This window comes from Cavia porcellus, unplaced genomic scaffold (assembly GCF_034190915.1).
Source record: "Cavia porcellus strain 051 isolate PalLab524CR breed Dunkin Hartley unplaced genomic scaffold, mCavPor4.1 scaffold_26, whole genome shotgun sequence".
Taxonomy (NCBI): Eukaryota; Metazoa; Chordata; class Mammalia; order Rodentia; family Caviidae; genus Cavia; species Cavia porcellus.
In genome coordinates, this window is record NW_026947509.1 from 15,844,562 (window position 1) to 15,870,942 (window position 26,381).

A 26,381-nucleotide genomic window follows, 5' to 3' on the forward strand; every position below is an offset into this window, starting at 1 on the left:
TTTGTAATTGGATGCTGTTATAATTGTGACAGGGCTAAAGTTCTTAATAAGGAATTAGTCAAAGACCTTATCCCTTTATTAGACTGCCAACAAAATAAATCCTCTAAGCCTAATTTCCTTTCCCAAAGAGGAAGTCTTTTTTCTCGTTGGGAGATAGGTAACGTCAATCTTTATAATTAAGGCCTGAGAACAAGATTTTTCTGATTGAGATTGGAAATAAGAGTTTAAGATAGGAGAACAAGATTGGGGGAAGAGAGTAGTGGAACTTAAGCAGTTACAGGATACAAAGAGAGTAATCAGGGAAGAGGTTACATTTTTTTTTTTTTTTTTTTTTTGTCGTTTTCCTTTTTATCAGTACCAGGGATCGAACTCATGACCGCCTGCTTGCAAGGCAGGTGCTTATGCCGCTGAGCTAAATCCCCAGCCCCTGAAAGAGGTTACATTTAAAAATATATTTTGAATAGATAATGGATATACATGGTTTGAAATCCAAAAAGAACAAAGCATAAAGAAAAGTTTCTCTAACCCTTTTCACCAGCTACCTAGTTCCCCTCCAAAGCAGCCACAGTATCAGTTGCCAGATACAGTGATACTCCTGGATTGGAGCCAGTCACTGACTGAAACTTTTGCAACCATGAGCCAAATTTAAGCTCTCTGTCTTTATTTATTTATTTATTTATTTATTTATTTATTTATTTAATCAGTACTGGGGATCGAACTGTTGTACACCACTCAAAAAACAAGGCCCCGTGATGAAAAACGGGGTAAGACCCCAAGATGACAAACGCGGCACAAGATGTCTTTTTAAAAGAAGTGCTTTTATTTTAGCTGGCCCAGTGACACAGTGCGGATGGAATTTGCAAAGCTGTGCAACTGAGTTAGAGTTTTGACTGATTTTTATAGTTCATTTATGATTAGCTCATTGATCATTAAGTACATAGCGATGAGAAACAGAAACAAGGTGGGCCTTTGTTCCCCTTTGCTTGAGGTCAGAGGCATTTCACAGTGGGTGGTTAGCCAATTCATAGCCCTTGGTCTGCCAATTCCAGGAACATTTGTCTCTCATAAAGGGAACAATGGTGGACACAGCATCATTTGTCTCTTACAAGGGGAACAAAAGTTGACATTGCACACAGGTCACTAAGGTAGGGGGGATGACGCATTACAGAACAGCAGAATGACACAGTCAGTTAATTTATAACTGTGGTTGGTGCTTGGTTACTAGGGTAATGAGCTCAGTACAGAATGACAATATTACTAATAACTATCTTTTTAAGTAACTATTTTTGTTGATTATCTTTTAATCAATTATTTTAATTTTTAGCATCTTAATATAACATGAACTCACGACTGCCTGCTTGCAAGGCAGGTGCTTATGCCACTGAGCTAAATCCCCAGCCCTAGCTCTCTGTCTTTAAATTGTGGGTGCTGAGTAACATGTCCCAGCAACAGGCTAGCAGAGTAATATACCAGGCTACAAGGACGGGAAGCCTGAGGCCTCTGGGGATTGGTGGTGTCAGGGAGCTGCTTCCCAAGCGCTCTGGGTATATAAAACTGGTGGCCTCTGGGTATGTCCCCTCCATGGCTTTCAGGTTCCTACCTTCTGCAGCTTCAAGCTGTTCTCCTTAACAGCGAAAATATAATATTGGATTGACTTGAAAAGTATAAGCCCTATTAAGTACAGCAGAGACAGTTTTTGGTACTTTCTGTGATTCCCCTTCTACTGTATCCCTTGCTTTGAAACTCCTAAGGAAGAGAGAAGAAAAGTCGGCTTTGGTCAGTGGTTAGTATTCAATACAAGGCACCTCAGCTGAGCAGAACTCTCATGGCTCTGCTTTTCATCTACTTTGAAAGCTAGGAAGGTGGAGGAGGGGAGAGTAAGTGGACATAAAAAGAATTAAGATGTGTTACGTACATGTACCAATTCCCTGTGATGAATGTAATCATTATGTACTGCAAACAAATAAGCATAATAATAAAAAAGGAATATGGAAAGGACAAGAGCCAAAAACGTATTCCTGTGTACCCAGATGTCCCCAGGCGTTTCTGGAGACCTGGCCCCCTTTTGTCAATCTGGTCATGCTCTTTATTGTGCATGGGGATCAAATAATCTTTTAAGTTTTCTTAGTGCAGGATTATTGTGAGGATATATTTGAAAATGAGCAATATAGGAAGTAATGATACCCTATATAGATATGGAATAGCAAAAAGCTCACCAGAGTGGCATTCTCAGTGACTGGGATGATATTTGTTGCCATTAAGGGGATACAGGACCACCCTAGTGTCTCTGCTTCAATTCCCATCACCTGACAGGCTGAGCAATCTATTGCTGTGTTTCGGTTCTCCCTCCCAGATTCTGCTGTACTGAAACATCTTAGTTATTTTTCTGTGGCTGAGACAAATTACCTGACACCCAGGGTTAAAGAAGGAAAGATTTATGTAGCTCACAGTTTGTATAGGTTTTAGCTCATACTCAGCTGGCTCCAAGGCAGGGTGGCATGGCAGAGGGGCAATGGTTCATGGCAGTGGAAGACAGCAAAGGCAACAAGGGCGAGAGAAACAAACCTCTTCTGTTCCTTATTGAAAGGGTTTTGGCCCAGACAGGACACTGTAGCCAGGAAAGCCTCAACCGGAAGCAGGAAGCCCCTATCTCCCCTGCCCCTAGGAAGTTACCTGTGACGCTATCTTCCCGCCCCTGGAAATTTACATATGGTGCCAAACCTAGGACCAATGGGCTACCTGTGTATCCCTAATGCCCGCCTTAGGTTCCACCCCAAACCGAGGCTATTTACATGTCCCCACGTCACGTGTCCGCCGCCGGAGAGATCGCCAGACGCCATCGGTGGGGCTGCTGGTCAGAATAAAGGCTGCTTTTTATTTTATACTTCTCATCTTTTGGAAATATTTTTCGTCTTTTGGAAATAATCCTAGCACTTATATTGTATGCAGGCTACTGGCCTAGGGAGTGTGTAACACTCACACCCTTAATCCCAGCATTGGACCATGAATCAGTCAGGAACTCTAGATTCAGCTACCTCCGAAAAGCCCATCTCCCATGACTATGTGAGGCTTTTGGGGTCATCCAGAGACAAACTGTAATGCCTTGCTACTGATGTATACTGTAGAATGAATTTCCCGCCTGCTTCTGCTTCCTCATGGCTTCTGATACCTTGTGATTCTGCTACTGCCTTTTCTGAGTGTGTGATCCCCCTTCCACCGTATGCCTCTCTGTATGTCTTGTTTTGAAATTCCTAAGGAAGTAAGGTGAAAAGTCAGCTTTGGTCAGTGGTTAATATTCAGTAGAAGGCACCTCTTTTGAGCACAGCTCTCCCGGCAGCCTCCTGAGACTCTCTCAGGCCTATGACAGATGCCAGTTTTTGGGTAAGTAGCTCCCTGGACTTCACACAACGGTGCCTATGGAAGTAGATGAAACTGTCTTGGATGTAACAGTCATACGTCAGACTCAGAACGGGACAGCGGACTGGGAGGAACCTTACTAACCTATCTGCTGTCACCAATCCCAAGTCCTGCTCAAGTAGTTTAAGCTTCTAGACCAGCAGCTAGAACTCTGTGCTGATCTCACTGTTTCTTTCGGCCCCTCCTTGGCAGCACTGGTGATCCCTGCTGCGCTGGTTGCTGTGGTAGAATCTGTGTGCTCTAATTCTATTCTCCTTCATCTGAGCACCGAACTACGCTGTAATTCCAAGATTTTCCTGCACATAGAGAGTGCTGGGGATGATGGTAGGGTCAGACCACGGGACTGAGTTTTATCAGTGGGATGTGGGCAGAGGTGCTGTATGAATACCTCCACTTGAGATCCTTTGGGATTTTCTGTTTGGATTGTGATACCAACAGCAGAGTGACTTTGGAAGTCATGTGCTGAAGACGATGGAACCCCAAGATGAAAGGAGCTGGATCTTTGATTTTTTGAGGAAAGTCACAAATTGATCAAGAAAATCCATTTTTAGAGCTGAGTATAATTCATTATTTGGAAGGGAGAGGCAGGAGGATCATGAGTTCAAGGCTGGCCTGGGCAACCTAGTGAGACCCCATCACAAAATACAAAATGCCTATAATGCCCAATCTCTGGGAGGCTGAGGCAGGAGGGTCCTGAATTTGAGTTTAGCCTGGGGGACTTTGTGGCTTAGTGAGACTCTCTCTTAAAACACAAAATAAAAAGGGCTGGGAATGTGGCTTAGTGAAAAGGCCTGTTTTCAATCCCCAGTACTGAGAAACAGAAGGAAGGAGGGAGGGGCAAGGGGAGGAAAGGGAAGGCGGGAGCTCGTTTTGTCTTTAATGTTAGCCCCCTCTGTGAGTACTGTTCATGAAGCCAGTGGAAGTTTGTGGCAGTCACAAGAGTGACTGTCATCTTCACATAGTGGCATTACTGAGGTTGCTCCACAGAAGGGCTTTTGGCCCTATGTATCTTGGTGAGCTACATCACAGGCTGGAGTTTCTCAGCAGGAGACTGATGAGGTCCAGCAGAAGAAGGTTGATGGGGATGGAAGAAAAGCCATTACTGTTCTGTATCAAAAATGACAGGAAGAATGTATCCTCACCTGTCACAAGCTGTGGATAGCAGATGCATTTAGAGTGGCACAGAGAAAGTCCAGAAGTTCTTAAAAACTGTCTCCAAACATAATTAAGGGAGCAGTGAGAATGAAGACAACTAGTGGCCCCCTTGTCCCCAGGGCAGGAAGTGCCCTCTTTAAGTGCACCCCAAACGGTGCTCTGTTTATTCTAGAGAGGCAGACACAGAAACTGCACCTCCCCAGAGCCTGAGGCAAGTGTCTAAATCTGTGCTTTGCCTGGGGGAAGGGGAGAAAGGACTGGCACAGGTGGCATTCAGGTGGCTGTGAAAGGGAGATTTGGTTACAGTGGTGGTGTCCCCTGCATCATGGGAAGTCTGACCTTTTGTTTGTGAAGGAATTAGAAACAAGCGTTTAGAGGCGACCACTGCATAGCACAGTGGTGAGACCAGGCTAGAAGCCAGGCTGTAAGGGCTGCAATGTTAATTTAAAGGCATGGGACAGGCCGGGTGTGGAGGCTCACACCTGCAATCCCAGCACGTGGAGGTTGAGGTAGGGGGATCTTTGTGAGTGCGAGAGCAGCTTGGGTTACAGAGTGAGCTTGAGGCCAGGCGTGGGAGCTATACCAGCGTCAGCCCATAGCCTTTTTCTGTTCTTTCTTTCTCTTTCTACCTTCCTTCTGCACCTTCTCCTTCCTCTTGTCTATCTCTCTCTCTCTCCCTGTCTCTCTCCTGTGGTGCTGGTAGTTGAACTCAGAGCCTGTGAGCTAGGCTAGTGCTCTTCCATTGAGCTACAGCCTCATCTTTTCATTTACCTTGGAGCGACATTCAAATATCTGTTCATTTTGAAAACAACAAGGTGCAGTTTGTATCCTTTCCAACCTTCCACCTAGAGCTCATTTTAGGCCATCCTTCTTTAGTGTATCCCACACCAAAAGATCACTCATTTTCTTAACTCAAAACATATATATTATTTCTCCAAAGCTACAAACTTGCTAAAGACAAACTGCATTTAATATGTGGGTTCTGTCATGATTACAGCGTTGCCTTTTGTCTGTACTTGGGGCCCATAGTCCTAACGGTACATAACTCCTGTGTGGAGTTATCAAGAAGTTAAACGAAGCCGAGAGCCATTTGGAACTGGGTTTCAGTGTGCAAGCAGTACAAATCCTAAGTGCAGACAAGTGAGAGATGATTTGGACTTCAAGACAAAACACTAGTCGTTGGGTGGAGACTGGTTGGCACTTAGACTAGTGCAGTGGCTTCCCTAAATCTGGACGCTCATTAGAATTGCCCGGGACTCCCAGCACCAACCCGCAACAGCCCGTGGGCCAGGGACACAAAGACTGCCACTAGCAGGAAGCGCAAGCGACCCAAATTCGTACACTCTGCGTAAAACCTTCAGTGTCAGGAGCTGCAAGCAAAGGAGCAGCAGAGAGCGCTGCGGGCGCGGCTCAGGGAGCCCTGCCTGGCCTAAGTGAGGCCCTGGGCTCGGTGTCGTCCCCCCCCCCCCCCGAGGTTCAGCAAGGCCCAGGGGCTTTCCGGAAGCCACCGCCCGGCTTGAGGCTTGAGGCCAGGGCATCTCCAGGTGCCCACAGCTCAGTCCCAGGCCTCAGCCACACCCCGAACGGTTGCCCTTTGAATGACTGAAGTCCTGGCCCCTGGGCCCAGCACGCCCAGCACCAGCTGCGTTTGGAGTTGTGCGCTCCCAGAAAAAAAAAAAAAAAAAAAAGAGTAGACCATTCAACTCAGAAAGCTAGGGGGGAAAAACGGTAAATTGAAGGGAAGGAATTTGTAGGAAAATAATAGGAACTCATAAGTAGCACAAAAAGCTAATTCTCCGCAAAAGGTAAATAAAAAGATGAACCACTAGTAGGTGTTTTTCTAATGCTAATTTTTTGTTTACTCACAACATTCTTGGAGGATAAGACAGAATTGCAAGTTCCAAACCCTCGTGACTTAGTGAGATCCTGTCTCAAAATAAAAACTAAAAAAGGACTGAGGGTATAGTGGAGTGCAAAGGCCCTAAATTCAATCCCAGTACAAAAATAAAGTAAAATAAAATAATGTTGGCAGTGTGGTAGTAACACAGTTTGTTAAAACCAATCCCAGTCCTGTGTACACGGGTTGGGAGACTCAAGTGTAGCTAAAATAACAATACTCCTCAAATTGATGAGCAGATTCAAAACAATATCTATCAAAATCCCAGGTGCCACACGTGATGGCACATGCCTGTAATCTCAGCACTCAGGAGGCTGAGGCAGGAGTATCACAAATCTGAGGCCTAGGATACATAATGAGACCCTGTCTCACGAAAAATAATTAAAATCTCAGGTGTCTTTTTTTTTTTTTTTTGCCTTTTCTTCAGTGCTGGCATGGGCCTTGCACACTGTTGTGGTTACTTTTTCTCATTGCTGGGACAAAATACCCAACACCCAAAATGAAGGAAGGAAAGGTTTATTTAGCTCACTGTGAAGGTTTCGGGCCATAACTAGCTGGCTGCAAGACAGGGCAGCATGGCACCAGGATAGCACTTCAAGGCAGCAGCCAGAGCAAAAAAAAAAAGGGTGGGGGTGGGGGGACAAGCCTCTTTTCCTTCTCCTATTGTACACAGGCCACACACACACACACACCCTGCAGGCAGGGTGTAGCATTCCCAAAATCTCTTGCACAGGATGAGGATGTTTACAAAGTAAGGCTCCTGGCTCCCTGCTGAGTCTCTCAGTTAAACTTCCAAACTCCTCAGGTCAACACAATGTATCAACCATAACATACAGGCTGGGCAAATGTCCTACCACTATCACTGAGCTTTTCTCTCATCACCTCCTCAGAAACTGACAAGTCAAGCTAAAATTTATTAAATTGTAAATGAGGGAAAATACACAAAACAATCTTAGTGACAGAGCAGAGTTGGACTCATGCTTCCTGATTTCGGCATTTACTTCCAAGGCAATCAAGACTTTGGTACTGGTATAATGACGTAAAGCTGACATACAGATAAATGGAATAGATTTGGGAATCCAGAAGTAAACTCTTCATCTTTTTTTAAACTCTTAAATTTATGGTCTGTTGATCTTCCACAAAAGTGGTGAGGCAATAGAGAAAGACAATAAAGAGTGTTTTCAACAAGAGGTGCCGGGAACGCTGATTATCCAAATGCAAAAGAATGAAGTTGGATCCCTACCACATACCAATCATGGACATTAACTCAAAATAGATAAAAGAACTACATGTAAAAGCCAAAACTGTAAGGTTTGTAGAAAAAACAGTGGTGCAAAGCTTGGTGACTGTTAGCAGCTGGTTCGTCATAGAAGACACCCAAAGCACAAGAAACCCAAGGAAGGGGGAAATTTAAGCTGGATTTTCCCAAGATTAAAACGTTTCATGTTCAAAGGACATCTCAAGAAAGTAAAAAGAGAAGCCACAGGGGGAGAGAAAGTCTTTGCAAGTCATGTACAGTATCTGATAAGGGTCATATCCAGAACACGTAAAGGATTCTTACAACTCAACAATAGCACAGATAAAAAGTAGGCCAGGAATCAATCAGATCTTACTTTGTCTAAAGATGATAGTGACCAAAAAGCACATGAAACTATGTTAACCACAATTAGTCATTAAAGAAGTGCAAATCGAAACCACAAGAATAGTATTTCAAATCCACACAGATGGTATTGCTTGATAGACTGATTGCAGTGCTGGGGATTGAAAGCAGAGCATTGTATATGCTAGGCAACCTTCTTCCCCTGAGCTGCCACTCCCCTGCCTCCAAGAATGGTTATAATTTTAAAACTGACAAGTGTTGTTGAGGAAGTAGAGCAACTGGAGCCCTTAGACTCTTTGGTAGGAATGTAAAATGGTGGAACCATTTTAAAAAAATCTTTGAGCCAGGTGTAGTGGCTCACTCCTGTAATGCCAGCACTCGGGAGGCTAAGGCAGGAGGATCACTGTAAATTCAAGACCAGCCTGGGCTACGAAGTCAGCTCAAGGCCAGCCAGAACTGCATAGCAATACCCTGTCTCAAAAAGACCTAAATAAATAAAATAGAAACCAGTTTGCCAGTTCTTTGAAGAGAAAAATGTGGAGTTTCCCATGACCTGGCAACTTCATCCCAAGGTACATACACAAGAGAAATTTTTAAATATGCTTTAAAATCTTGTACATATGTTTTAAAAACTCTCATAGCAGTGTTACTCAGAATAGCCTAAAAAGGAGAAATAGCTCAAATGCAAACCTTCTGATGAATGATAAATAACATGATAAATTCATATAATGGAATATTATGCAGCTGCTGAAAAGAAGCTGAGTACATACATACCCCAGTACGGGTGAACTTTGCAAGCGTTGTGCTGAGTGAAAGAAGCAGACATAAAAGTCATGTAACACATGACATTCATATGAAACACAGGAAGAGTTCATCCATCGATACAGGAAGTAGGCTAGTGACCGAGTGATAAAGGGTGAGAGAGATGGCAGGAGACAAGGATTTCCCTTGAGGTGGTAGAAATATTGTAGAGTTATATAATGGGGTGGTTGTTCAACCTTGTAAATATACTGAAAGCAGTTCAACCACGCACTTAAAAATCAATCAATGAGCGATTCTCAGACTTCGAGGCGGGAGAACCAGGGGCCTCACCAGGAGGTGATCCCTGCCTGGAAGGCAGCTCTATGTGCCAGCTGCTGCCGGAGTGGGGACAGCCACACCCAAGCCTTTCTCCGTGAGTCAGCACCGTTTCCAGACTTAGGGGCCGGGGTGGGTGGGGGATCCAGGCCTCACCAGGAAGCAATCCCGATCCCTGCAGGGAAACCATTTCACTTTCATTGTTTCGTTGGGTTGAGTTTTATTCTCTTTTGTTTTGCTTGATTATGTTAAATTGGATGGCAGGAGCAGCTACTTGAAAGATAACAAGACATATTATGGTAGCCATTTTTGATTTAATAGTGGCCTGTTTTGAAGTCCTTTATTGCATTTACTGTTTTGGCGGCACTGTTTCTACCCTGTTCTGTTCTGTTTGATTTTTACTATATCCAAAGTGTCTGCAGCTATTTTGAAGATAACAGAAAGCATTGTGGTAACTATTGTTGGTTTCCTAAGGTGCTGAAGTCCTGTATCACTTATACTGGTTTAATTTTGATTGGTTTTATTCCACTTTATTTTCTTTGGTTTTATCCTCTTTAAAATAAAAAAGTATTAAAAAAAAATCACTTGATGGGGCTGGAGATATGGCTCAGCAGCATAGCACCTGCCTGGCAAGTGCAAGATTCTGAGTTCCATTCCCTGTCCCAAAGGGAAAAAAAATCAGTTGATGAAAACAAAATACATGGATCCCAGTCAAGACAGAACATCTAGAAACACTAATTTCCATAGAATCAATAGAAAAGTTTGCAAAGAGCTCTCTCACCAAGAGACTTCCATCCAGATGGTTTCACAGAATTTTGTCAAACTTAAAAATTTTTAGACTTATTGGTACTTAATATCCTTCAGAAAACAAAAAGGATACTTCCAAATTCTTTTTTGAAGCAAGTATAACACACAAAACAACCTTATAAAAGTTGCATTAAGAAAACTTACAGTATAATTTTACTGATATATATCTAAGCAGAAATTGTAAATAAATATTAGTAACAAAATTCAACAGCATATTAAAGCAAACTGCAATTTATTTCAGGAATGTAAAAATAGTTCTATATTGGGAAGTTTATTAATGTAATCCATCACATTAATAGAACTGAAGAGTTGGAGGATCTTTATACAGGCCCATATTTGACAGAACTTAATACATATTCATAATTTTAAAGCCTCAATAAAGTAGCAATTGAGGGAATACTTCCTTAGCATGGAATGTTAATGTCAGCTCCAAATCTAGTTTCTTAATGAGGAATAAACATTTCTGTTAAAGTGAGGAACAAGATAAAGATATGTAACAATTTGCTATTGTTATTTAGTATTAACTAGAGGTATTTGCTAACACAATTAGACAATCCAAATGCAAATGTAAGCACTGAGCATGAAATGGTAGAAGAAAGAAAAGATGGAAGAAAAATTAACTTTTTTGCAGATACATGGAAAATATCTAGAAAACCCAACTGAGTCCACGGGAAAACTACTGTGAAGGAAATTTAGTCAAGTTGTAAGAAATAAAATTAATCTACAGAAATCCACCTGCCACTACACAAAGAGTACCAAGTTGATTATACAATGGAAGGAGATAAGACCCATTTACAATAACAACAAAAAGCTAAAATTTATAGACAAAAATGTAATAAGAAACACATAAGTCCCAACTTACAATGCTCTCTGTTCTGAGAGCATTGTTTGTAAGCTGGATTCGTTCATAAGCTTATCCCTAACTGTAAACCAACAGAGAGAGCCATGTACAGTCTGCCTGTAAAAGTTCACAACTTGAATGTTCATAAGTCTGAAACTTACTGTACATAAATATTACGTTAGGAAACCCTGGATGATACAAAGACAGACTTGAACAAATGGAAAGAACTGTATTTTTTGGCTAGGAAACTTGAAGTACAAACATGTCAATTAATCCTAATATTCACTTATAAATTTAATACAAATTTAGTTAAAATACATATCATTTCTGAAATTTAGCAAGTGAGTTTCAATGTTCGTATAAAAGATTAAATAAGAATATCCAAGAAAGCCAATAAAGAGCAAAGAGTCAAGTTGAGCTTTATTTAATAATTATAATATATTAAAATCCTTTTATCATCAGCCTGGCATGGTGGTATACACCTGTAATGCCAGCTCTCAAAGGAGGCTGAAACAGGAAAAACTCAAGTTTAAGCCCAGCCCCTGGACAGCCTTATTTAGTGAGATCCTAGCTCAGAAAAAAAGAGGGTGAGGGACTGGGGTTATAGCCAGCGTGAAGGATCTGGGTTAAATCCCAGTACTGGAGAGAGAAAAAAAAGTGTGGCTTAGTTATCAGTGAAATAGAAGAGACTTCTGATTTGCTCCATCGCTTGCTATAGCAGAGTGAGTCCAATAACTTTCAGCATCTAGGGCCCTTATTTTCAGATGGGGAGCGTAGATCGATGTGAGTTAAATGAGAGAATGTTTTATGAAATGTCTTTTAATTGAAAGGGTTTTAAAAATCTATATTCTACAAATGTATTCACTGTTCAACAAATATTATTATTTTTTAAAATTTTATTTTGAAAGTATACAACAGAACAAGACAGAATAAAGCCAATTAAGATCGTACAGTGAAATTGGTACAGAACTTCACAGCAGGTTACTGGGATAACAGTAATAGGTATCACAGTATATTTTGTTATCTTTATAATAGTTGTTCTTTCAATCATGTATATCAAATTGAGATGAAATATAGAACACCTTAGAACTTATCAAAACAGAATATTGAATAGAGCAGTACCATTAATCAGAAAAGAGCAAAACAGTAATAAAAATATTTGCCTTCAAAGAGATGGTAGAAGGAAGTCCCTCTTATTTGCTGTGGTCAACCTCCCTGGAGATGCTCAGTTTTCTGGTTCTCATTTGCTAATGGGCGGGGGGGGGGGGGAGGGGGAGGGGAAGTGGGTTATTTGACTCTAGGCCGTGCATCAGTAGGTTCACTATCGCTTAGCAGGGAGGCAGGATGGTTGTTTGGTTTCACAGCATCCTAAGTTCCAACATGGCGTGGATCTCAGGAGCTGCTGCTGGTTCTCCCCCTGGAAGAGCAACAAATATTATTTTTAAAATTTAAATATATTTAATTGACGGTCGTCGTACACATTTGTGAGTACATGTGACATTTTACCACATGTATCCAATGTATAATGATCACATCAGGGTAACAGATATCTGACACCTCTGACATTTATTGTTTCTTTCCAAACAATAGCCATTCAAATCTCCAGTCGTTGCCAGCAGTAGCTATTGTGGTGTGCTGTGTAGATCATTAGAAGTTGTCCCTCACGTCCTGTTACACCTGTGAACCATGAACGTTCCCTCTCCACCATCCGCTTCTAAGGGTTCCCGAGCTCTGGTGTCACCACGACAGTCTTCTCCTTCAATAAGTATTTACTGAGTCCTTGTGGTATGTGAGCTACGTCTAGGTGTGGAAATACAGCAGTGAAAGATACAGAGGAAGCCTCTTCTTTCATGAAAATTACATTTTCTTTTTATAAAATTTAGCACATAGTTGTCATACATAATGAAAACAGTTATTGTAGGGAATTTATACCGTCACATAATGTATCTTAATTCCTGGTTTCCCCCACTCCTCTCCCCTTCCTTCAACCTCTTTTCTCCCCCATTTACAAAAGCTTCGTTTCCTTTTTTCCTTGCATTCTCTCTCTTTCTCTCTCTTTTATTCCTTTTCCTTGCTTCCCTCCCCTTCCCACTTGTTCCCCTTCCCATCTGAACATGAAACTTGTATTTTAGGACAAAGAGAAAGACACTGTGCAAGTCCCAAAGGAACAATTTCAGGCAGCAATGTGTGCCGTAAAGTAAATAAAATAGGATAATGTAATAAAACTGGGCTGTAAAGAAAAAGCCCTAGAATGAGCCGCAGAGTGGCACTGGCGGTTGAGGCAGGACGGGACAGCTGAGGCCCAGCAGGAGCGCTGCCCTGGGGAATGTGGGGAGCAGAGGGGTGCAGCTCAGCCTGTGCCGGGCCCTGGATTCTGTCCCCAACACTTAAAAAACCTACAAGATTAGGAGTCTGTTATATGAAAAATGGGAGACTTACTGTTGTGTTCCTCCAAAATGCAACTTTTAAAGTCTTCTCTTCCTTTTAAACTGACACACAATTATGTGTTTATGGGGAGCACTGATCAGCTGATGTGTGCATGCAGCGGGTAATGATCAAATCGGGGCAGCTAGCATTTCCATCATCGCCTTTCACGTTTATGTCCTCTGTATGTTTGGAGCCTTCAAACTCCTCTCTTTAGGTCTTTGTAAAAGATACAGCAGGCTGTTGTGAACTCTGTCACTCTACTGCGTTGCAGAACCCTAGAGCTGCTTCACCCGAGCTCGCTGTTTTGGGACCCATACCCAGCCACCACCGTCCCTGTTTCCTCCTTCCCCATTCTCTAGCAGTTGCTATTCTCTCTTTTCTGAAAGGTCAGCCTTTTCAGCCCCTCTGCGAGCGAAAACATACAGCATTTGTCTTCCCGTGCTGCCTCATCTCACCCAGCGCGGTTCCATCTATGTAGCTACAGGCGACAGGATTTCATCCTTTCTGATCGCCGAGCAGGAGGCCATGCGTGTCTACCCCACACTTTCTTAGCATGCGTGGATGCCAGTGGGCACCTCTGTTGAGTCCCTGTGTTGGCGATTGTGAACAGTGCCATAGTGAAAACGGGTTTGCACAGAGCTCTGCTGTGTGGGACTTTGTTTCTTTTGGACAATAAACCGGGAAGCGAGAGCGAGAGTTGGATCTACAGTGGTTCTGCTTTTAGTTTTCTAATAACCACTTCTGTATTGTTCTCCATGGATAGCGTGTAAGAGTTCCTGCTCCTTATCCTCCCTGAGTTTCCTAGTTATTGCTGTTGGTCACACTGACTGGCGTGAGGTGTTACCTTTGCTTTGTATTTCTCTGATGCATGGTGATATCGAACTTTTTTTTTATACACCTGTTAGCGGTTTATACATCTTCTTTTGAGAAAAGGCGGTTCTGCCCATTTGCTCATTTTTAAAATCAGATTTTGGTTGAGTTGTTTGAATTCACTATATTTCCTAGATATGAATCCCTTTGCGAATATTGTCTCCGGGGGCTGGGGATTTAGCTCAGCGGCATAAGCACCTGCATTGCAAGCAGGCAGTCGTGAGTTCGATCCCCGGTACCGATAAGAAGGAAAAAGACAAAAAAAAAAAAAAAAAAAAAAAAATTGTCTCCCGTCCTGTGAGTCTCTTCATTTCCTTTATGGCGCGGAAGCTACTTCATCTGATATAAGTCTACCTGTCAGCTGTCGGTTTGCACTTTGGGGGTGTTATGCCAATGTGGTGTTTCAAAGCCTTCATCCCTAAGTATCTTAGAATGGGACCTTATTTGGAGAGAAGGTTCCGAAGAGGTGACAGTGTTACAATGACTCAATTAGGGAGGCCCTGCCGCAATGTGATGGGTGCTTTATAGGAAGAAGTTTGGACACACACATCTGCCTGGGGTGCCTGCTTACCTGGGTGACCCAAGGCAAGGTCAGCGGAGAGGCTTAGAGATGCCGTGGCTGTGACGCCTGGATCTCGGGCTGCCAGCCTTCCATGCTGGGAAATGTGCTGTGGCTTAAGCCAGGCCCTCTGTGGCACTGTATTGTGGCATCTCTGGCAAACTAGTACTCTGTGAAAATGACAGTGGCAGTGATTTCTTCATAGTACTTACCACTGCTTAAAATCAGCGCACACTCACTTATGTCTCTGCTTGGTCTCACCATAAATTCCATGCTTGGCGCAAGAGTTTGTCTCTCTCCTTTGCCATGGTATCCAAAGGGCCCAGGCAGTGCCTGAGCCATAGCAGTAGTAAAAACAACGATATCATTAAATCATTTATGTATGACTCAGAGTAATGTTCACTATTCTACAGAGCTTTTTTCCCATGATACGCAGGTGACCAGAGTCATTTGGGGACTATAAAGTCTAGCACATAGGGCTAGATAAGAAATCACGGGAGGTCAGAACCAGAAGGCTTTGGGGGAGCTTTGTTGGTTTGTTTTTCTTTCCCCAGTAATGGGGATTGGAGCAAGGGCTTTTGCACTGAGCTAGATCCCCAGCCCTTTTCTTACGTTGAGACAGGGGCTTGCTGAGTTGCTAAATTGTTCAGATTGGGCTGTAACTTAGCGAGTCTCCTTTAAATCTGCCAGAGTGCTGGGACTTTAGTCCTGTGCCATCATGCCCAGCTTTTTTTCTTTTTAAAAATGATCTTCACTTCCTAGAGGAGTCTTGGAAAAAGAGATCTCTTTGGACAAACGAGTTCTACTGAATAAAGAGATTTTGCCATTATTTCAGCTTCATTTCATCATTTAGCTTCAAAGTAAGGTTGACTTGTGAAAAATGCTTTCACAGAAAATAAGGGCAGGGTCCTTGATCCGTTTCCTACCCGGCACTTAGAGGTGTCCAGTGCTCATCTGTTATAGGAATAAAATCCTCTTCAAATTCTGCTTTGTTCTCAAAATATTTGAGTTGCTTTAAATATTTTCTCATACCTAGCATCAAATCATCTATTTCATGGAGGAGGTAAAATGTTTAGCTTATTACTCTGTGGCCCTTAGAAATGCAGTGAATGTCCTGAATCAGTTCTTCACTTGAGGATGTTTTTGACCTTAGGTTGCCCTTAAACTGAAGGCGCGGCCTGGCCTGGCTCAAGGCACTGGCTCCACCTTGTGTCTGAAAGTGGTACTACATTCATTGAGGGCCAGTCTGCCAAGAGCCAGTCTTTATTTACCAGGTCAACATAGATGGCTCAAAAGCTGCGTATGATTAAATGGTAGTGCTACTGTTGGGCCATCCACTATGCTCACTTGCTTTGAGATAACTTTACTACTGTAGGTGTGGTATAGTTTCAGAAACATTCTTTCACAAGGATTTTGAAGTTAATATATACTTATTGTCAATATAAAACATCTCCATTATTTTGACAAAAGAAATTTAAAGCATTCTTTTCTGAGCAAACCCTATCAAAATTGAAATGATGGCAATTTATAAAAAATCCCATGAAACTGATATATAAGGAAGACAATAAATTTTCAAGGGAAAAACTTTCTTTTTTCAGATTTGCTTTTGTTTTTGAGACAGGGTCTTGCACTGTAGTTTAGGCTGGCCTTGAACATGTGGCAGTCCTCCTGCCTCAGCCTCTTGTGTGCTGAGATCACAAGTGTGTGTCACTTGGTTTCTGTTTTGCACCCTACGTGCTTTGGCCCTAACACTGTCATTGAGGAGCTGATTGTGGGTGGAGATCACATGGAAGAAGCCACTTTCATGGTCTGCATCCCATGGTCACCGCACAAAATTGTGTGGACCTGTGCCAACTCACAGGAGCCCTGTGCTACATTGTCAGAAATTGTGCAGGCCATTGTTAAAAACTAGTTTATATTTTTAAAAATGATATAAGCTTAATTAAATTATGTTAAAAACTACGGTCCTCACTTGGCCACCTTGATAGAGAACGAAACAGAGCAGATCAGTGTGGCACCTGCAAAGGGTCATATGGACTCTGGAAGAGCTCCATATTTTTTCAGCGTGCTCCTTGTACGATGCAGAAAAATGTCTCACCAGAGGCACTGTGTGCTCCAGCTTCCTGGTTCCTTTCCTGCACGTCCTCTTACTAATGCCCTGGGGTTTGGCCTGCCCAGTGTGTACACAGAGGATAGACTTCGTCACGCTCTGCAGCTGTTCATCTCTTCCCTTTGCCATCACGGTGACTTCCAAGGTGGCAGTTGGCAGTTGGCGCTGGCCACGGTGGCTGTATTTACACAGTGGAAATCAGAAGATCCAGGGCTGCAGGTCAGGGCTTTTCCTCAGGAGCCAGTTGATAACCAGTTTGCTATCACCTGCAGATGAGTTTATTTGTCCTATTTCTCTTTCCTCTTTTTCTAAAAACCTGGCAAAATTACTTCTAAACTTCTAACAACTATTTTAATTTTACCACACTGGCTTTGATTTATTAAGTAGTTGTTTTACAAGGGTTAAGTTTTTAAGTGCTTTAGTGGTATTAATAATTTAAAATAGTTGAATCATTTCTCAAAAGAAGTACAAATAAATATCCAATAGGTGAATGAAAAATTGTTCAGCATCTAAGGCCGTTAGAAAAATGCAAATCAAAACAACACTGAGGTTCTCTTAGTCCAGAAAGAATGGCTGTCACTAGAAACTCAAAAGGCAACTAATGCTGACTAGGTTGGGGAAGGGGAAAGCTCTACACTGTTAGTGGTTGTAAACTATAAATTATTACAAATGCTGTGGGAATTAATATGGAGATTTCCTCAAAAAAAAAAAAAAACCAGAAATAGAAATTCCATTTGACTTTGCTATACTTCTTCTGGTTATTTTTCCAGAAAACTTAAGAATCTGATTATGATTCATGCATACCCTGTTTGTAGCAGCACAACACACAGTAGCTAAATCGTTTTTTTCTTTTCTTTTCTTTCTTTCTTTCTTTTTTTTTGGTGGTACTGGGGATTGAACTCAGGGCCTTGTGGATGCTAGGCAAGCACGCTACCATGAGCTATATCCCAAGCCCTGTTTCTTGTTTTTTGGACAGGATCTCACTATGTAGTTGAGGCTAGTCTTGAACTCACTATGTAGCCCAGGCTGGCCTCTAACTTGCAGTGGTCCTCCTGCCTCAGCCTCCTGAGTGCTGGAATTACAGGTGGTGTCACCATGTTTGACTTACATAATAGCTAAATCTTGAAGCAGCCTATGTGTCTGTTGAAAGATGAGTGGATGAAGTAAATGTGTTTATACACAATGGAGTACTACTCAGCCATAAAGAAGAAATTGGAGTCATTTATTGGAAAATAGGTGTGTTTCGAGACCATATTGCTAAGTGTACTAAATCAGACACAAGAGGTTACATATCATATGGTTTTTCTTATATGAGAAACCCAAGGATTAATAATTTAAAGAACAAAAAAAGATATGACAAGAAACAGGGACTTTGTGGAGACAGGAAGGGAATTTGGGGATGAGAGGAGGAGAAGGGGAACCCAAAACTTCAGGGTGGGGTATCTGTGTGCGCCGGTGCCCCGCAATGAATGGATTTATTATGCAAACATATGGCAATAATGCTTTTAAATAAAATACTGTAGTTAAAAATTTACTTTAAAGCAATTTTTTAAAAAAAATTTTATTTAAGGAGAAAAGAAAAAAAAAGCAGAGAAAGGGTACAAGTTATACAGATTTGCAGAAAAAAATGAACAGTAGGAAATCACTAGTTAATGGATTACATATTGTCATCTTAGAAATAATTGTTCAAGTCACAAAATTAAAGCTTGTAAAGTGGACATTCCATCAATGATACTGCAAACAGTTCTGTTCAATGATCCAATAAAACTCTGTGATATCATTTTCTATCTTATACACTTAAATATACATGCAGTTATATAGTTTAGATCACTTTCTTTTCCTCTCTTTTGTACAATGACTATTACACATTTTGGGTTTCATTGCTCCCATGGTTCTTATTACTTTTTTGGAAGAGAGTAAAACCAAATGTGACATAACAGAACAGAATCGGTCAAGTCAAAAGGGTGGACATAATAGATAATGTGAAAACATAATACAAGGTGATCAACAATGGTTACCATAATGTCTCCCGCTATCTCTAATAGAATTGCCTATATCGTTAGTTATAATACAATTGAACAAAACAGTAAAGAATAAAACCGACAAAACCAAAACATTGGAGACATTGTAGGTCTTCAAAAGTAGATAAAAGTCAACGAGAATGGGCGTTATAATGAATCTCATTATCTTCACAGCTGATGCCTAAATTTTCGAACCTGACACTATCCAGCAAAACAGAATAGGGGAACATCAGTTAAAAACTAGATGGTGAGAGTAATACAGGGCTTTAAATAGAGGTAATGGAAAGTCAAAGTGGGTTACTATAATATATCCTGCTATTTTTTTCCTTTAATTAAAAGGATAAAAATAAAAAAGTAAATAATGGAGTGGAGATTGAGATAAAAGAGGGCATAACAACGAAACAGCACAGATCAAAACATAACCATTTAAGCAGAATAGTGTTTCACCACCAGATAATCCTGACCTAAAAGTAGTTACCATATTGTCTCTTTCCTTGAAATCCTTGAGTACAACTTCGTATACTGTAGCATTAAGTATATCAAAACAATGTAAAACCTTTTAAGAGAATGACAGCATTACAGAGTATTTAGAATCGACTAACAAAAAATGAACAATAGTTTCTGTATAATCTCCTTGTCTTTAAAAGGTTTTTGCTTATACTATCGTACATAATAAAATCCAGTAAGATACATCCTATTTAGACCATTGGAGACAGAAGGACAAAAGCTAGATGAGACTTCAAAACAAGATGATACTAAATCAGTATTACCTATTAAGATGTCATTTTCTCCAAAATAGCTGTTCCTATCATCCAATCTTCTCTGCCTCATTTCTGTTGAGCTCTTTTTCTGTCAGTAGCTGTCAGTTTGTCTTCTTCACTTTGTTCTCTGCTCCATTCGTTGTGGCCTCCACTATTTCTGGATTCTTTGTATTTTTCTTTTTTTAGAATATCCTGCAATACTCTCTGTAGAGTTGAATTGGTGGTTGCAAATTCCCCCAGTTCCTCTTTATCCTGGAAGCACCTTGTTTTTCCATCAATTTCCAGGGACAGTTGTGCAGGATATCTCAATCTTGGCTGGAGATTATTATCTTTCAAAGCTTGAATTATTTCCCCCCACGCTCTTCGTGATTTGATGGTTTGTGCAGAGAAATCTGCTATAATTCTGATGGGTGCTCCCTTGTAAGTGGTCTGTTTCTTGTCTCTGACAGCTTTTAATATTCTGTTCTTGTATTGAATTTCTGGAATTTTCATTATTATATGCCTGGGTGTTGCTCTGTTTGGGTTGTAGGTAGCTGGGGTCCTGTATGCCTCATACATCTGAGTATCTTTACCTTTTGCTAAATTAGGAAAATTCTCCTGGATTATTTCTGTGAGTAGCTTTTGTAGTTCATTTGTTTGTGTCCCTACTTCTTCTTTTATGTTCTTAATCCTTAAGTTATGGATCCTCTTATCATCTTCTTGCCTTTGTATTATTGCTGTTTGTTTCTTTGTTGTTTTTAAGAAGTTTTTCATTTCATTCTCCCATATTACAATTCTGCCCTCCAGTTCAGATAGTCTGTCCTTAGTTTCTTTCAAGCTGTTATGCCAGTCTTCGATAGACTTCTTAGTATCTTGGTAGTCCCTTTGAACCTGCTTCACGTATTCTATGCTTTCCCTGTTTTCTCCATCAAACAATTCTCCCCTCTTTTTCTGTTCTTCCATTCCACCATCTGTTTTTTCGTGGGTGGTGCTTAGCATTTCTCTAACTATTTTGCATACTTCTAGCTTCCGGTCGTTGATAACTTCATTCCTGAATTGGTCTATGAGGCTCTCTATATGGCGCTTAATGTCTATTGGTGCGGTGTCCGCTATTGCCTGTTTCTCAGAATTGGGGGCCGAGGAGCCTTTCTTGTTGCTGCCTCTTCCCATATTCTCTGTTCCTTATATATGCAAGCTTATATGAGAGGCCCAGCTTCTCTCCCTGTCAGCCACAGCCTGATCAAATTGCGCCGGTTAGGTGTTCCCACTCACCGCTGCGCACCAGGCAGCCTACGAGGGGGCCTGCCCCTCCCAGCCTCCATCGGGCTCTGGGATCTGGGTTGGGCCAGCCTACGGGGTCCGCCGGCAGCGTCACGCAGGCCAGGCACTTTTCACCAATCCCGCCCGAGAGGGGAATGTGTGGCTGGAGTCGCCACCGCGCCCTGCTCCCGCAGGACTGCTCGGGCCTAGAAAGTCCGCTGGAGTCAAACTGTGGTGGAGTGTCAGTTTCTCTCACTCACCTCGCCACAAGTCAGAACATGCCTCCCTGCCCGTCCTGTTTTCAACTCCGTTCGCAGACTCCCGTTCTCAGAGTTTCCGCGCATCTCTCTCCTTGCCGAGCTGATGTAGAGGCAGCCAGCCACTGCGTGGCGGGAAACCCAAATCGCGGCTTCCAATGGCGCAGGGTCCAGCCTCAGCAGCGAGGCTTTTCTGTTCCTGTTTTAGCACCAGGACTGCATTCCAAGTTGGTTTCTCTCAGCCGAGTTCGTTCCTGAGTCAGCAGAGCATAACTCCACCTGCTTATGTCTCTTTAGTCTGCACCATACCTGGCTTCTGAGCCTAGTTTTTCAGAGAGCCTCCGGTAGTTGCTGTTATCTGTCAGCCATGTTCTCCCGGAAGTCTTTAAAGCAATTTTCAATCCATTAGTTGGATTCGAAAATCTCAGTGGAAAGTTTAATCAACTTTAATCTGTAAATATGTATGATTTGGTCACTTGCTTTTTTATTTTATTTTATTTTATTTTTTCAGTCCTAGTGATTGACCTTATATATGCTAGGCGAGCATTCCACCACTGAGCCCAGTCCTGCTTTCTAACTTTGCACCTTGGCTTCACTTTCCCCTTCCTGTTGAATATCTTTTGTCTTCTTATTTCTGAACATCTTTTTTGTTGCTGTTGTCGCAGCATGCGGGATCGGGCAGGTGCTCTGCACACAGCTGCTTCCCGGCCCCTACCACTTTCTTGCAGTTTATTATAAGCTCTGCCACCTCTGTGTATTTCTTGCTTTCTGAAACTGTATCTTCCTCTCCATCAGTGTTTTCCTACGTTTTCCTTTCTAGTTCTCCCTTTTGCAAACCTGCACCCCTTTCCCATAATTCCTAGCAGGTGGTCCTTCCTGCCCTCCTCTCTCTGTCTCTTCTTCTTCTCCTCCTCCTCCTTCTTCTTCTTCCTCTTTTTTCCCTCTTCTTCTTCCTCTCTCTCTCTCTTTCTCTCTGTCTTTGTCTCTGTCTCTGTCTCTCTCTCTCTCTCTCTCTCTCTCTCTCTCTCTCAGCTTCCCGGATGGAGCCCTGCTACTCCAGAAGCTGAGCTGAGATATGGCCTGGTTTCCTCCACCATGGCTGGCATCCGATACCATCTGGAGCTCTCAGGCCCACCTGGCTCCTTCTGCTGTGTTCCCGTGTTCTTGGCAGCAGAACTGTGATGTGACAGTGGCTTAGCGGATCATGTGGACTCCCAGGCCTCCAGCCTTGTATCTCAGGTCACAGGAGAACAAAGGGAGCTCTGCGTCAGTCATCTTTGTCTCTTGTCTCAGGGCCTCGGGAGCTTGGGAGCACAGCTGCCTCCCGTGCGGGATGGAACCAGGTCCCAACACGCTGACCTGTGCCCTCAGCCCGTGGAGTGCTCTTGCAATAAGTCTATCTCATTCCACCCTCACTTGAAGAGGCCATCAGGACTGCATCTGAACATTCCCTTCCTGCCCTAGCTCCTTTGCCCGTGGTTATTTTCTTCTCTGCTACTTTCTACACTGGTTAACTGGGGTTGCAGTCAACTGATTACCACCCCCAGGTACCGACCTGGCGCGGTGGCTTCCTGGGCCGGAGACCAACACTGCTTCCCATTCAGCCGGGAGCTGCTGCTCACCTGCAGGGCGCGAGGCACTTCTGTTTCTGCTGACTCAAGCCCAGTGTTCAACAAGAGGCAATCACAAAGCCAGCCTTAGCCTAGCAGCAGGTGGCAGTCACAGTGCTGCCTTCCGGTGTCTAGAGAGGGAAGAAAATGGTTTCAGTTTCCTAAGCTTTTCTCTGCAAAGAACTGTAGACTGGTATCCAGCCTCATCTCCATTTTGCTATATAAAACAGTGTGTTATATTTCTTTGGTGTGGCCAAATTTTCGCTTATGAAATGCAGAAGGAAAATGTTACAATTGGTACAGCTTAATTATGTGTTAAATAATTGACATTAATAATTGAAACAGGATCAAAACATCTAATAAACAGCTTCTAAAGTCAAAGTGATATAGATAGAACAACACAAAAGAGCCGATGTTTTATAGATTATTGACGCAAGATTTCTGCTATAATCTGCTAATATTGTACTTTGGTTTTGATTGCCGAGAAAAGTATGGTTTTTTGTCTTAGTAAAAGCTTTATTCAAGGAATTTCAAACATGTAAATTGTGAGAGTGGTAGACTGTGTGTGTTCATCTGGATTCACTCTTTATACATTTTATATTATCCTCCTTCTCTTGCTGGCCTGTAGGAGAGTAAGTCGTAGACATTGTATTCTTTCCCTGAGATGCTCAGGATATATCTTTCAAGAAAAAGAAAAAAAAATTCTCTTCCATAAACCGCAGGTTTTAGGTCCTTGTGTGTTTGTGTCACCTTTCTGTCTCTATAACAAAATACCTGAGTTAATCAACTTAAATAGAAGAAAGCTTTATTTGGCTCACAGCTTCAGTCAATAGCTGGTTGGCCTGTTGCTTTGGGGCAACAGTAGAACATGATGGCGGGAGTATGTGGTGGAGGGGCTGGTTCACATCATGGTGGCTGAAGGAGGAGTGAGGGGCTGATCTCCCCTTTGAGTGTGGGTGTGCCCAGTGACTCAATCTCCTTCCAGTAGCCCCCACCTCTTAGGGGTCCCATTTCTCCCCAGAAGGTCCACAGCCTGGTAACAATGCTTTTAACATGTGGTCTTTTGGAGACACTTACCCAAATCAGAGTGATGCTCTTCAGAACTAGAGCCAGGGGACTTAGGGAGAGCTTCCTGAGGCCATATGGCTCATTCTCCTGCCCTGCTCATGGGTGCATTCGGGAGCAGGTAGTTTTCAGGAGTGAAAAGCACAGGTTCTCGGGGAAAGAGCAGTCACACAAATGTGTGGCTCAGAAAGAGTACAGGACAGTTCTCGGGACATGTATGTGTCCCGCACCTGAGGGTGTAGCTCAGTGGTAGAGTGTGGCTTAGCATGTATAGGCCCTGGGGTCCATCTCCAGCACCAAAACCATTTCAAAAAATAAGCAGACCAGACTGTGCTGAGCCAACGCCCGAGGGTCAGATTTGTTGCTGGGATCCGCCTCCAGGAGACTGCGGAGTGCGCCTCCTGAGCTTCCGCGGGAAGCACTTTGCGATAGTCACGAAGCTCAGCTTTAAGCCCCACTGAATGCTCGGTGGAGCCTGGGAGAGGCGGCAGTTGCAGGGTTAATCATGGGGCTTCTCAGACGAGTGTGCGCCAATCCCGTTCCCACCGTTCCCTGGCGACGTGGTGTTGGGCAGAGGCCGCAAGGCGTGCTTCTGTTTTCCTCCTCTGTAAAATAGCAGACGCAGCCGTGGAGCTGTTGCCGGGAGTAAGTGGTATTGCAGGTGGAGGCTGATGCAGGCGGTGCAATGCCCTGTAACTCTGTTCGCTTCGTACCGGAAGGTATTTTCTCTAATAGCCAGCACAGACCACAAAGCTGGCTAAGCGCGATGGGAGAGGTGTGGGTTTCCACGCCGGATCCTCTGACCCCCTCCCACCGGTGGGCACCTTTCCTGGTCCTCATCCTGCTTTTCTCCTCATTCCTCTGTCAGATGTCACAGCTCTCCCCGCGGTGGCCCATCTTGAGAACCGAGTGAAATTGTGATTGTGTCATCGTGGCTGCGTTACTCAGTGTCTATGGATTTGGTTTCCTCGTGTGCACAGTGGCGACGACAGTGGGGCCCTTGCAGGGTTGTCATGAGTTCTGTGTGCGGGTACACGTGCTGGGCAGCATGGTGGCAGAGTGCTTGCCTGGCGTGTGTGAGGCCACAGCACCAGGAGACACACACACACAAAACAAAAACCCAGCAGTGATTCGCAAGCCTTGACATTGCAGAGTGGAATGGGTGGAGGTGATAATGCAGGAATGGAATCATTGTTTTTCAAGGTAAGGAAAACTGTCAGCGTTTGCAGGGAGAAGAGGCAGCTAATAAAGGGGGAGAGACTGAGAGGGAGAGACAGGGGCGCCCGAGAGACCCAGCCAAGAGAACCCCAGGGGGTCAACTCCTGTGACAGGAAAGAAGAGCCTGTTCTGTTCCTCTATATGACTCAGAGCATAGGATTGAGGCCAAGCAGGGCCTCGGAGGGGGCCTCAGGCCAGGGTGACGATGCTGAGGGTGATGCTGCTGGCATGAGGGCTATGGTGAAGTAGGTGGTAGCCCTTCTGCCTGCAAGGAAGGAGCAGTGCTCACAGCCTGTCCCAGAGATGGTCCAGAGTAGCCGGAGTTTGCCAGGACAGGGGCAACAGGCACCGATCTGGGGGGAATGACTTTGGAGTGGGCTGAGTCTTTTTCTGTTAATTCTTTTTGCCGAGCTGTGCTTTGCAGGGACAAAGGGAGTGAAAATGAGGTCTCAGATGAACAGAGAGGGGCCGGCTGGAGGGCGAGGGCCTGGAGGTCAGGGTGGTGATAATGGGAATCTCCAGCGGCTGGACTGTGGGACCCTGTGCACCGCTTGTGGCTTAATTAACTGCTAAACATAGATCCAGGAGTGAGCCCAGGAGAGGCCAGTGGGGGAGCTGCCCAGCTACCTCATGTTTGTGAAAAGTAATAAATCATCCTCGATTAAGCCGGTTGTGTTTTGGGCAGCTCATTTCAGAGCAGTCGGGGACTGTGAGATTCCGTGTCATGGTGACTGAGCTCCTTGCAGAGGAGGGCAGGGGACGGGGAGGCTAAGTGGAGCTGCAGGGTGTGCACATGGGCATGGGTAGGTGAGTGAGGAGCTGAGCTGGGCTCCTTCCCGCTTACCCTTGCAAAGACCTTGCTTCTTACTGTCCAGGCTGACAGTAAAAAGCACCTGGAAATGTTTTTGCCATCCCCTTTCCAAACCACAAAATAAAGGCTACAGATATGAGTTGCACGGGGGGCTTTGACAGCAACGGATAAATTGCATCTCTTTTATAAATCCTGTCCATCCTGCCCCCCCCCTACTAGCCAGGACTAGTACAAAGTTTGATATTCTTTTTTTGTTGTCTTTTTGAGACACCGTCTCACTATATAGTTCAGGCTGGATTTGAGCTCGATTTTTAGCCCAGGTTGGTGTTGAACTTGCAAGGATTCAACTGCCCCAGCCTCCCAAGCGCTGGATTACAGGCATGTGCCACCACACCTAGAGATATTAATAATTTTTTTTTGTTTTGGTCACCTTTCCCTGTCTTACGTCTCACTGGGACCCCACAGCTAGCGCAGCCTTGAGGGGAAATAGGGGATAAGAGACCCCTGGTGTTGACCGGGGATGTGGAAGAGAGGTGAAGACAGCTTCGCATCCCCCCTGCTGTGCATTGCTCAGCCCCAGGAAGCCTCCAGGGCCTAGAGCAGAGAGCAGTTCCACGCAGGAGGAGGTGCTGCCCCGAA

At 43.5% G+C, this 26,381-nt stretch overlaps 1 protein-coding gene across 2 annotated transcripts in view; it reads left to right on the top strand.

Annotated features, from left to right (window-relative positions):
- Positions 1-26,381, top strand: part of Efcab2 (EF-hand calcium binding domain 2) — a 116,283-nt gene that overhangs the window by 52,889 nt on the left and 37,013 nt on the right. The gene's annotated exons all lie outside the window — the stretch shown is intronic.